This window comes from Hemicordylus capensis, chromosome 2 (assembly GCF_027244095.1).
Source record: "Hemicordylus capensis ecotype Gifberg chromosome 2, rHemCap1.1.pri, whole genome shotgun sequence".
In the NCBI taxonomy this organism is placed as follows: Eukaryota; Metazoa; Chordata; class Lepidosauria; order Squamata; family Cordylidae; genus Hemicordylus; species Hemicordylus capensis.
Window position 1 is genome coordinate 113,987,394 of NC_069658.1, and position 13,204 is coordinate 114,000,597.

General features: G+C 43.1%; 1 protein-coding gene across 34 annotated transcripts in view; it reads right to left on the reverse strand.

The window, feature by feature from the left end:
• Positions 1 to 13,204, reverse strand: part of PTPRD (protein tyrosine phosphatase receptor type D) — a 1,992,390-nt gene that overhangs the window by 937,311 nt on the left and 1,041,875 nt on the right. For all 34 annotated transcript variants that reach the window (XM_053297923.1, XM_053297924.1, XM_053297928.1 and 31 more), the window contains exon 8: positions 3,839 to 3,861. The gene's annotated coding sequence lies outside the window, so the exon portion shown is untranslated. The remainder of the gene's footprint in view (positions 1 to 3,838; positions 3,862 to 13,204) is intronic.

A 13,204-nucleotide genomic window follows, 5' to 3' on the forward strand; every position in this document is an offset into this window, starting at 1 on the left:
CACACACCCATGTTTGTCTCCCCCCTCTAGCTGGCTGTCCCATTGCCTGGTGCCACCATTGTCACTGCTACTGCCAGCCACTTCTGCCTTCTACTGCCTGGCTCCCAGGTCTGTTGCCCCAGCCAGAGGAAGGGTGGAGTTTGGTGGCATGCTCAGCAGCTCCTGGAAACAGGTTATTTGATCCACTTTCTTATAGCTCTGACCCTGCCATGCAATGCTCAGGGGAAAATACAAGTAGAGCTGGCCTCGGCCTGTCCCCTGCCTATGTCAGTAAGGAGTGGGAAAGCAGGGGAAGGGGCGAGGCAAAAGTGAATCCCCTCCCAACAGCCCTGAATCACATTGCGGGCTCTCAAAATGCAGAGCTACCCCTCCTAATCAAACCAAGGCTGCTTTGCCCACCCCTACATTTTTGGTGGCCCATTTAGCTTATCCAAGGGCAGAGCCACCATTGGGAGAATGGGTTCAAAGAATCCAGGCTGCTGCCAATGGACTGTGCCTCGCAGCCCTGGACTGTGCCTCGCAGCCCTGACATGCCTCCCACATCTGACACCAGATGAGGGGAACATTATTTCACTCCCAAACGGGACCGCACGGTCCCATTTGGGAACAAAATCGGCCTGTGCTGCATTGGCAGAACGGGCTGGAGCAATTCTCCCTTCCTTTAAAGGCAGGGAGAGCTTCTCCAGGCCTCGTTGCCAATGCAGCAGGGCCGATCTCCCTCCCAAACAGAGTCATGCGGCCCCGTTTGGTAGGGAGATCAGCCCGCGCTACGTTGGCAATGTGGCCGGAACAGCTCTCCCTGCCTTTAAAGGCAGAGAGAGTTGCTCTGGCCCGCGCTGCCCTACGCAGCATGGGCTGATCTGCCTTCCAAATGGGGCCACATGGCCCCATTTGGGGGGGAGACCATGCCCCTGCACCTGATGTCAGACACAGGGGCATGGCTAGCCAGGCCCCTGCATTTGACATCAGACATGGGGACAGGGACAGGGGCCGCAATGGTGGCTAAACATGGGCTGCTGCCAGCTTCGCTTCTCAGCTGAGCTTATCTACAGGAAAATAGTTACACCAGGATCAGAGTCGAAGAACTTATTGGGTTTTGGAAAGAGAGGAACTGATCTTGGAGATGGAAATATCCCCTAGTTCTGAAAATGTTTTGATGTATAAACGTCAGAGTACCTTATGCTTCATTTAAAATTGAGATTGAAATATCTGAAAGCAGGAGAGAGAGAAAAGCTCCCTAAGTGTATATTTAATATAGACATTATAGCCAGAAATAAGTCATCTTTGTGCCACAGATACATTAGATTTTAGCAAATCTCACATTTCCTGGTAAATGTTTTTCCAGTAAACCAGGTCCATCCTCGGCAATAAAGCTTTTTAGATGAGGTAATTTATCACATGTTCACACTGAGAAGCATACAAACTGACATAGACAGAATAGCTTATGAAATGCAAAACAGCTATACATTAACACTTTTAGTTGATAACTAAAAAAAAAAAGGGAGCCTTAGGGAGGATTCACACAATACTTATTTTGAACACAAAAGCCTTTGTTGTTGCAAAGAACACATAGACAAAGAATGTATAATCCAGACGATAACAAATGAAAGTCTCTATCAATTCCCAAAGTGGTGACATTTTTTCCAGCACTATGATAACGGCAATTGCTGCAGGCCATCACTGCCAAATTTACATTTTTTAAAAAAAATAGCAATGGTTCCGTTTGTTCATGTGGATGGAAAGAGCTCCATGTGAACTGCCTCTTGGTTACAAACAACGTCCCAAATTCCTCAACCAAAAAAAGCAATTTCACTCAAAGGGAACTAAATGTTGCTTATTACTCAAATTGTGCTTGTCAGTCTAAGAAATGGGTCAAAATTGTTTCATTAGGCACAAACTCAATTCAACATGAACAAAGGTAGCAATAGTCTCCTATGCTGGTTAAGTATATTACACTAATTGCATTGAGGGGGAAGGGGAAAGGAAAGGAGAAGGAAGAGCAACAAACTTGGATACTGGCAGACAGAAAGAGCCAGAAATGCACAGGATCTAGGTGATATGAACCATATTCACTTTTCCCAAGAACAATTACACGTTTTAGTGTATCAGTTAAGCCTCCCTCTACCCACTGAGATAAGTCACAGTGATTCTCAAAGACATTGCTTTAATGGTCATCATGAACAAGTCTTTATGGTTCACAGGAACACTGAATGAATTTACAAGGTGTTTTTCATATCTATATAACAACATTCCAATCTTTCAGAGACAGATTTATTTTTTTGGACTGCCTCATTTAAAACTAATGGCTCTGGGACTACTTTCAATAATACTATGAAAAATAAAAATCCTACAAACTGTATACATAATTATTTCACTCATTCAAAATTCTCAAACTGAGTAAGTGAATAAACCCAAATCATGGGATTTTGGTAATGGAAGTCAGATTTACATGGGGGCGGGGACCTGAATTTGAGGGATTTCTTCATATCACACAACTGGATCTTCTTACATAACCTGGAACTTGGAATCTAACATGGGCATTGCAATTTGGAATTCAAAACTTTACAATTGTTTCCTATCTCTTCTGGGGAAAACTTACTATTTTAGGTTTGTGATTTCTACGTAAATACAGTATATATGTACATATTTCAGTTGAACCCAGCAGAAGACCTAATTCTGACCACACCTTTCTGGTTCTTTGTTAGGATTGTGAATAGGTTCCATCTCCCAGTCCAGCACTACTGTTTTAAATCTCAGAGATCATGTTTGCCTGGTTTTGCCTGGTTTTGGTGTTATTCTGATTTTGTTGACTATACCACCATGTTTCAGGTAGAAAAGTATATATTTGTAAAACCCTCACAAAACATATTTCCAGCCAATAAAAATATAGTACATTGGGAAGAGTGGGGTTAAGGACAAATTCCCCACAGCTTCTTCCACAGCTGCCTGAGACACCCCCCCAAAATATTCAGGGGCATATTTTGGGGTAGCATAGGTGCAGTAGAAAGAAAGGAACATAGTTTCCTCTCTGTATGTGCTGGCACAGTTTGGTCTTCATTGCAACACTGTTGTACTGGCACTTCATTAGTTAGGATGGCAGCCTTTATGTTCAAAAATGAAACTTGCAATTTGACATGAGGCAGCACTGTTGGAACTACTGATGGCCCATCCCTATAGTCATCACAGACCACAGAACCATAATTAATTGGCCTCTGGTGAGTTTTAGTTAGTTAGGCTTAGAGAATCATGGCAACAGCCAATCTTTCCACTCCCGTTTATAACTACAGTTCCAACTAAAACACATGGCTGACTTGGCCAATTACGGAAGTGATGTGAAAGAGAACTACAGCTTTGCAAACCCAGTGTCAGGATCTGCCCTGTCACAGCCCATTGGGGCTATGTTTGGGTTCTCCTCATCCAAAGACCCTTTCAGGCTGTATCATGGTTCTCCTAGTTCGAGGACCCATCAAGGGCTGTGTTGGGGTTCTTCTTGTCCATGGACCCCCTGTGGACTGTGTCAGAGCAGACCCTGACACCCAGTTAATGTGAAAGTTCAATATAAGAAAGTGCAAATTCACAGTAAGCTTCTTAAAGTACTACTCATATGAAGATGTAAACACTAATTTACAGTCTCCTAGATAATGATTCAACAATTCTGAATCTGATATGCATAAATAGAAAGTCAGGGAACAAGAGATCATTTAGAATTTTCAGAACCTCCATGCTTAATTTTATCAAGCAGTTTAACAATCAAATTCAAAACAATGCCAGTATGCCTTAATGTTTCATTCTAATTAGACAGTTCATTTATTTATTTTTGTTAAGATTGGAATCTTACCTCAACCTTGTGAACCACAGCTCCTGGGGATAAACAGAAAAAGAATTGTAATGTTTTTGCATTCACTGGCACCTCATAAAAGTCAAATAAACTGATTTGATACTGTGTATAAACCTTTGACGAATGAATGGAGCTATCTTTAGTTCAACCATTTTTTAAAAAAAGCATTCTGTGATGCGGGATTAACACTGAGCATAATGAAACCTGGTTCCACCCTCCCAATGCCACCTTGGTATGCCCTAGGTGTGTGCACAAATCAAAAACCTATGCTCTGAATTGCAGTGCCCTCAAACTGATTCATTGAAAGCAGCCAGCTTGCCTGCCTGCCTTAATAAATCACCCAAACTGATTTGGGTGATTCGTGAATCATTTTGAGGTCCATTTTGCTGGACCTCAAAATGGTGCTTTTCCCCAAGGAGAGCTGGTCTAATGGGATTGGTGGTAACAGAGAGTAGACTAGTCCTCTGCTGTTCACTTAGCATGTCAGCCCATCTGGCTAGACCAGTCCTCTGAGGTGGGCTGACGTGCTAAGTCCAGAGTGGAGGGCTGGTCTACCCACTGATCTCAATTGGTAGACCAGCTCTCCCAAGAAAACAACATTTTGAGGCCATCCCCCACCCCCAGAACAACAGGCCTCAAAATGGTATATGAATCACCTGAATTGATTCGGGTCTAATTGGTGGTGATTCTCCTTGACCCCAAATCAGGCCCTCTATCCCCTGATTTGACCCAAGAGAGAATTGATTGGCACACCCCTAGTGTGCACAGATGGCCATGCATGGATAGACACCAGGTCATTATACAGAATTGGAGGATTGTCACTTTTTCCTGTCTTCTTGATTATAGCTTACCCCATGGAAATCTAGGGGTTAGGTTCCTTACTTTTAAAATATGTCAAAAAAAAAAGAAAAAAGAAAAAGGAGGGTAGGAAAGCATAGAACCTTGTTCTACAGTGATAATGAAATGTTTAATCCAGGCCTACAATTAAGTGTATAAAGTTTGGTTCAGGCTCCTAACAGAATGTCAGGCCAGTAGGCCAGAACAAGATTGTTTAAGAATGTGAGGCTACTCAGTCAAGAGGTAGCAAATACCAGAGCCTGAGAAGAGATACTGTATGTAATCAAGGTCCTGAGACAAATTCCCCACTCAGCAGAAAAGGAAACATAGCTGGCATCAGAAGATACCAATAAGGAGTAGGGAGGGCAGATAGGCCAAACAGTAGCTCATGTCCAAGGCTAATTTGCACCACATGAAAACATCTGTTGAATTACAAAGACATGTATTGTAGGATTTACTTATTTGCATGCTTTTTAAAATCTATATAAACTGGCAACTGAATATGTTTATTTATTGTTTATTTATTTAAAATATTTATACCCCGCCTGTCCAGTGCATTTCTGACTTGTACTGTGCCTTCATGATCATGAGTGAAAAACTTATTTGAGCATACACCGCTCGTTGAATTTGACTCAATTCTGTCAGGCAACAAGTTCTATTGCTGGAACCATGTCGATTCCTCTTTAGTTCAGTAAAATGCCCCATTCTCTATCAAAACTGATGGAAGGATGAAAGCAAGGGACTGAATTAAACAGGAGGGCAAGGTTTCAGAGGATTTTCCCACAACATCCAGGTCCCCAGGAATGTCCCCCCAACCCCCAAATTGTCTTATTTTTCATTCATTCATTTATTTTTAACAAAAAAGAGCCACAAAATGGCTTTGTGCTTCAAAATGGTGGCTGGAAGTCATTTCCGGCCATCCAGGAATCACAGATAGGCAAAAACTGCCTATATTTCATGCCACAGATAAAGAAATGATTTGTACCCAAATCTACCTTTTTGGGGAGATTTGGGGGCAAAACAATTGCCCCTGTGCAAGCTGGCCCGATTCAGGTCCAAAACAAATCACCCAGATTTTGGACCTGAAAAATTCATAGGGGCTATTCTGACGATCACAAAAATCGGGCTAGGAAAGCGTAGCCCAATTTTTGTGGGTCGTCAGAACCACCGGGCTCGTCAGAACCACCTAATATTTGTTTTACATTCTTACATTCTTGTGAGTTCAGTTTCTGTTTGTGCTCTCAAGCACCCACGTGTCAAAAATACTGTGTGTGTCACGATGTGTGCATATGTAGGGGGGTGATGCTTAACTTTATTTATTTATTTATTTATTTTAATTTAATTTATTTCATTTATTTATACTTAACTTCCGGGGGGGGGGCAAGTTCCACAGGCCATTAGGTCCAGGCTCCAATATTACCTAGGTGCACCTCTGGATTGGAGACTGGCCTATAATTATCTATCACCAATGGATCAAGGGCAGGCTTCCTAAGAGTAGGTCTAACCATTTTCTCCTTCAAACAAGGAGGCATTCTGCCTTCTCTTTACAGTTGACTTTAATGATATCAGCTAGGCTGTTTCCAAGATATGGCATCTGGATCACATTTTTTTGTTTTGCTTTATTATTCTGTCATGAGTCAATAGTTTCTAAAAATCCAGCCTTTGTACTAAATGAAGATCATACTTTTTGAATATGGTCTGCATTTGCTATTAAAATAGTATGAATAAAATTGAGCTTCCAGGAGAAAGGTTTATTTATACAACATATAAATAAGGTGACAGTCGCCTTTCTTCCCATTAACAACTCTACTGGAGACCACTAACAAAATGCTTCATTTTATCCATCACTGAATCAATTAAACCTAAGGTGAAATCATGTCAGAATGATTTTCCGTGTATTGAGGGAAACTCTACAAATTTAGTGGGGGGAGGGGAGTAAGTGTGCAGCAGCATTTTTCCCCTGCAGATTTATTTTATCTGGAGATTGAAAATGTAAATTGTGTCAATATAGAAAAATATAGTCTTATACATTTGTTCTGGAATTTGTTCTGGAATTTGTTCTGAACACATAAACATTAGCCTACATTCTCTGCAGCTTTTTGAGGGGGCATCAAGAGCTCTACCCTTGCAGGGAGCCAGGACATTAGCTGTGCTGCAACATTGTTCTGCAGCCCAGTACACAAGGAGGGGGATCAGGGAGTAATTTTTCATTCTCTCCTCTCCCTGCAAAAGCTCTGTTTGCTGCCAGGAATATGTTCCTGAGGGATACACACTCCTCAAGGACATATTTCTGACAGTGAACAAGGCTTTTGCAGGGAAGGGATAAAACTGAAAACTGCTTCCCAATTGCTGTCTCCGAATGCTGGACTTGCTCTGCCCTCATTAAGCCATGGAGAATGTGGGCTTTTATTTGAACAATTATTACTTACACCTTTAAATGCGGAAAACAAAGCATAATTTTTAGTTCATTCATTCCAACAAATATATCAAAAATAAGTTTTTTTTTTCATTTTAGAAAGAGAACAGGAGTGTGCAAGGATTTTCATTTTTGTTCCTTATGCCCCTGCTTATTTCATTATGAATAGCCCCGTTCTCAGTCTCCTATTTATTTTTGTAAATATTGGTGGACTTTCTTGTCTTGGGGCAAAGTAAGGGACTTAAAATTTGTTTAAATTGTTTTCAGGTGCAAGGATAATCAGAGCTCTTCTCAGTGGTTCCCTCTTGTAGGGTGCGATGCTTCTTCCCCACCATGAATGCCCCAGATACTGCATGGTCTCGAGTATTGTGGAAGCCATGGCAGCCACCAGAATTTCTGCTTTTCCTTTTACACTTTAAAAAAATATTGGGTGGGTGGGGTGGATCCCTTGCTCTTCTTCACTAGAAGGTAAGTCTCTTACCTGCCTTTTACCATGAAAATGAACAAGTTCCAAATGGACTGAATGGTGCATGCTACTTAGCTCATTCAGCCCCCACAGGCAGCCATAGGATGATGAATGCAAATGGGACCTCAAGAGCTGTTTTCAGGGGCATAGATATAATTGAAGAAAGGCAGGGACAAATGTCCCTCGGCCCTTGAGGGGAAAAGGGATCCACCAGCTGAGCAACAGCTTTCTTTTTGCTTCCCCCCATCTCTCCTAAGAAGGTGGGGAGGTCAGGGGAAGCAAGGACCCATCCTAGCTGCTTTGGTTCAGTTTTCCATTTGTCATGGAACTAGCAGAGAATGGATGCTACCTGCCCAGGGACTGAGTGAATCCACCATCAGACTTACTATCATGTGCTACTGACTCACACCTGTTTTATTTTCCAAAGCTGCAGAATGTTATCCACTATCACTTTGTATACTATGACTACTGTCATAGCCAAAGACAGACCATCTTTTGCCTAAGTGGCCATTAGCGTGAAATAAAATAAGGCTTTTAGTAGACAATAGGATATAATAAGTCTATGGATTGTTGGTTACATGCAATGTAAATATATTAAACTGGAGGTTCATATTTTCTACAATATAGCATTCCTATCCTTTTATCTATTCATGCACACACGCAGACACACACACCAGGTGCCTCACATGTTCTTGTTCTCTGCAGCCTTAAGGCCAATGCCATGACACAGTCATACCAGAATCATACACGTCAAGCAGGAGGTAGCAAAAAGACCCACCCCTTTGTGCTTCATAGCTCTACCTTCATTTCCAGATTTGACCCAGATCATATCGGATTGCATAATGGAAGTGCTTCTGCCCCTGCCTGAATCAATTCTGGTAGAGATGTTGATGCAGGCAGAATGCTGTGTCATGTCCTTACCAATGCTGACATTTTTATTTGGTGGCACTACAAGTGCACAAGGACTGAAGAGACTTTGGACACCTCCCTACTGAATAGTAGGCTTGACTCAATTCAAAGGGCTGCATAAAAGCAGAGCAAGCTTTCTCCTATTGTGCCAAAAAAGAAGACACACAACCTGAATGCCACAGGGAAGTAATTTAATGTGTCGTGAACCCTGAGCTTGACCTTGTATCGGACACAGAGGACTCTCAGGATGAGATGGTCATCATGAGCCCTGAGCCTGACCCCATAATGCCTAGATCTGTCTCAGGCGATTCCAAGGATGAGGTGGGATTCCAGGGACCTTTGCCTCCAACGCCAGGATCCCTTGTGCCCTTTGATCCCCTTGTCCTCTAACTCAGTTGATGATGCAGAGGCACCATAATCCCCACCAGGGGCTACAGAGCCCTGCCCTAGCAAACACCTTGGAAACAAGGCACTGCTCCTAAGTAGGGGTGTGCACAGACTGAGGGTTTGTGGTTTGGTCTGAATTCAGACCAAGCCTCTGGTCTGTGAAGCCATTTGGTCCAATTCTGCCCAAACATGTATTGGTTTGGTCGTTTGAGGGCCATAAGGGCAGTGCTGGTGGCAAGAGGCACCTTTAACACAACACCCTTTAAAATACCAGCCAAGTGAATGCTGGAGCCGCACCACTAACTCCTGATGAAACAAATCTGTGGACATGCTCTGGTTCCTAGTTTCTTGCTTGTAGTTTCCTGGCTTATGACCTGGCTTGTGTTTGATTCCAGGTGTTTGGCTGCTCACCCTTTTGGATTGAGCCCCTGGCTCCTGACCCACCTCCTGCTCCTCTGACTCTGGCTTAGCTTAGCCCTGTTAGGCTAATTACGTAGCTTTTGCCCTCTTGCTTGTACTATATGACCCTGGACTACTTTTGCCCAATGGATGCTTCTTGCCTCTGCATTGCCTGGTAGACTCATTCATTTTACACCTGCTCCAAAGTTGCCCCCAAACAACTTAATGCTGCCCTTCACAACAGCAAGTCTTTCTTCATATATCCAGACTATTAAATAGAAATATTGCCTCATTCTTCTTTAGCCAATATAGACATTCTGGCTCCTACCAATGAATCTGGCCACCATTCCTATTTCCAAATCTTATTTTGATAAAGTATTGCCCAAGCATGATTGCTATATCACGGTTAGTACCATTTCCGTTCAGAAAAAGGGCAAGATACAAACAATTGGTGTTCTGCATGTATATTGCAGAATTTTAGCTTCACCTTCAGGACAGCTCTGTCTCCCTTTGAAATCTCTCCAAAAATGACAGTTCCTTTGGAGCTGCATCACTTGAGACATAACAATCTGGCATGAGGAGAGAAAAAAAAGCAAGACATTCTTTCTACTGTGGATGGGGAAGTGTTTGGATCCTGGCCCAGGTCTCCTATGCTCGATAATTTTCTAATAATACTCTCTGGAATTCATCTTCTGAATTAGGAAAAAAACAGAATGGTTTAAAATGTAGTCCTTGTGATTATTGACATTTGAAATAAGAAAGAGGATTCTGTGTTGTCTAATTTCTTTCCAATACCTGGAGAGGTGAATCAAAAGGATTCTCTATCAGTTGAAATAAAGTTTTACATTGTCTTTTATTGTCCAAGTGGGAATCATAAAGCAGCTGACAGACTGAGGAATAAGGGATACTCTGAAAGGTGTTAAAATATGGTATAAAAATATCTTTATAGTGATTAGCATGAGCAGTTAAGGTGCAGTAGATGTGCTTTAAGATTTATAGTGGAACATTATCCATTTGCTTTAACCATGAATTCATTGATTGCCTGGCTTTCATCTCTTCACATAAATGAATTCTAGAAGACAAGAAAAAGAAAATGTATAAAGTAGGTTCCATTTAGACTCCATTTGAGGAGTGGCAACTCAGCCATCTTCTTTCCAAGGCAGAAAAGAAGACAGGAAGCAAGTCACTTTTATGGCTCTGATATTAATCATGTGCGGATAGACAAACTGGGTAGAAATTTACATGTGGAGGAGAGGAGAGATATGATGATTATGCCTGTAGTTCTCATCATGACCTTCACACACTGATAGTAACTTCTGCCCAGGGGCCTACATAAGAACAGCCCTGCTGGATCAGGCACAAGGCCCATCTACTCCAGCATCCTGTTTCACACAACAGCCCACCAGATGCCTCTGGGGAGCCCACAGGCAAGAGGTATGTGCATGCCTTCTCTCTTGTTTTGCTCCCCTTCACTGTGTCTCTGAGGCTGGAGATTGCCCACAGCCACCAGGCTAGTAGCCACTGATAGACCTGTCCACCATGAATCTGTCCAAGCCCCTGTTAAAGCCATCTAAGCTGGTGGCCATCACCACATACCATGGCAAAGAATTCCACAGATTAATTATGTGCTGTGTGAAGAAGTACTTCCTCTTATCAGTCCTAAATTTCCTGACCTTCAGTTTCATGGAGTGACCCCTGGTTCTAGTGTTGTGAGAGAGGAGAAGAATTCTCTCTGTCCACCGTCTCCACTCCATGCATAATTTTATACACCTCGATCATGTCTCCCCCTAGTTGCCTCTTTTCCAAGGTAAAGAGCCCCAGATGCTGTAGCCTAGCCTCATAAGAAAGGTGCTCCAGGCCCCTAATCATTTTGGTTGCCCTCTTCTGCACCTTTTCCAGTTCTACAATATCCTTCTTAAGATACAGTGACCAAAGCTGTATGCAGTACTCCAGAAGTGGACATAGATTTGTATAAGGGCATTATAATATTAGCATTTTTATTTTCAATCCCCTTCCTAATGATTCCTAGCATGGAATCAGCCTTTTTCACAGCTGCCATGAACTGAGACAACACTTTCAATGAGCTGTCCACCATGACTCCAAGATCTCTCTCCTGGTCAGTTGCCAACAGCTCAGATCCCATAAGTGTATATGTGAAGTTGGTGGGGTTTTGCCCCATCACTTTACACTTGCTTACATTGAACCGCATTTGCCATTTTGTTGCCCACTCACCCAGTTTGGAGAGATCTTTTTGGAGTTCCTCACAATCCATTGTGGATTTCACTACCCTAAATAGTTTAGTGTCATCTTCAAATTTGGCCATCTCGCTGGTCACCCCAACTTCTATAACATTTATGAACAAGTTAAAGAGCACTGGTCTCAGTACTGATCCTTGGGGGATCCCACTTTCTACCTACATCCATTGTGAAAACTGTCCAGTTATTCCTACTCTCTGTTCCTTGTCCTTCAACCAGTTACCGATCCACACATGAACCTGTTCCCTTATTCCAAGACTGCTAAGTTTACTTGAGAGCCTTTGGTGAGGAACTTTATCAAAAGATTTTTGCAAGTCCAAGTATACAATCAGGTGAGTCTCACAATCAGTGAGACCCGCCGGAGGGGGTTCTGTGGGAAGAGTGGGCTTAGCCCACTCTCCCTGCAGACGATCAAGGCTCCGTCACGGAGTCGGTGGGGGTTGTGAGGATCAGGGGCCACATGGCCCCCGGAAGTTCCAGGATGCCCTGTGTGAGTGTGTGGGGCATGCTGGAGAGACCCCTAAGCCTGGGAGGCTGCTTGCAGCTTCCCAACGGGGGTCTCCTCATGTGTTGCTGCAGCACGGAGCCGCACCACGGCAAAACATGATCGGAAAACCCAGGTTAGCAGAGCGCTCGCTCTGCTATCCTGGGCTAATCCCTTAGCCCGCTTTCCAATGATCGTGAGAATCGCCTCTATGTCTATACATATACACCAACACAAGTAAACTGAAGGCACAATTGCACAGGGCAATTGTCCTCATAAAGCAGATACATTTGGAGAAATAACTTCATACCTTACTTTGCTGTCTTGCTTTCTCTCATTCACACTACAACATCTGTTCTCAAAACACAACAGTGTGCTTGGAAGTAGGCTCACAACAAGGTAAATGGAAAGGAGCCACAGTATGGCTGTAACTAGTTTTTTAAAAAAGTCTTGCTCCTTGTCAGTTATATATGTAAAAGCCAGCCCCTGCAGCATGACCAAAAAAATGTAACCTAGGACAAGACTGTGAACAGGCTAGCATGGTCTCTGTGGGGTACTACTATGGGACAAAATAACTTGACTGTAATACGACCCATCTGATAAATCTGACCTTATCTCAAATGATGGGATTACTAAGGGCACTGGTCATGTGTAGCCCCCACCCTAGTGGTGTCTCCAAAGCTCTTGCATCATTTTACTTTTCCATATAAGTATATGGCTACGATTTCGATTCATTAAAAGAACATGTTACACTTGGGAAGGATGGAATAGCTCCAAACCTTTCCAGCACGCCTGAAACTGCCTATCAAGGGTATAGCTATAATTGAGTGGATGGGTTCAAAGAACCTGGGCCCCAAGCTCCTGAAGGGCCCCAGGTTCACCCCTCCTTATCTTCATTATCTCCTTCACTCCAAGGGGCTATGGGAGAGAGGGGGTGAACATGGGCCTCCTCTCCCCTAGCTACGCCACTGCTGCCTATGCCGCCTGGGATCTCAGGTTTAATTTTTAAACTATTTTTATTTTCAAGAAATCAGGGAATTTTGGCCAAGTGGTGAAAACAAATGCGGTTAGGTCCACAGCACAGCTATCTCCCCAGTGAAAAAGGCGACCCTGCCATCCATTATGTGGTGACAGGATATTGTACTTCTAGCACTGGAATGGCACCACGCTGGGAGCCAAGTAAATCCTCAGTTTAACTCAATGGTTTTTGGCA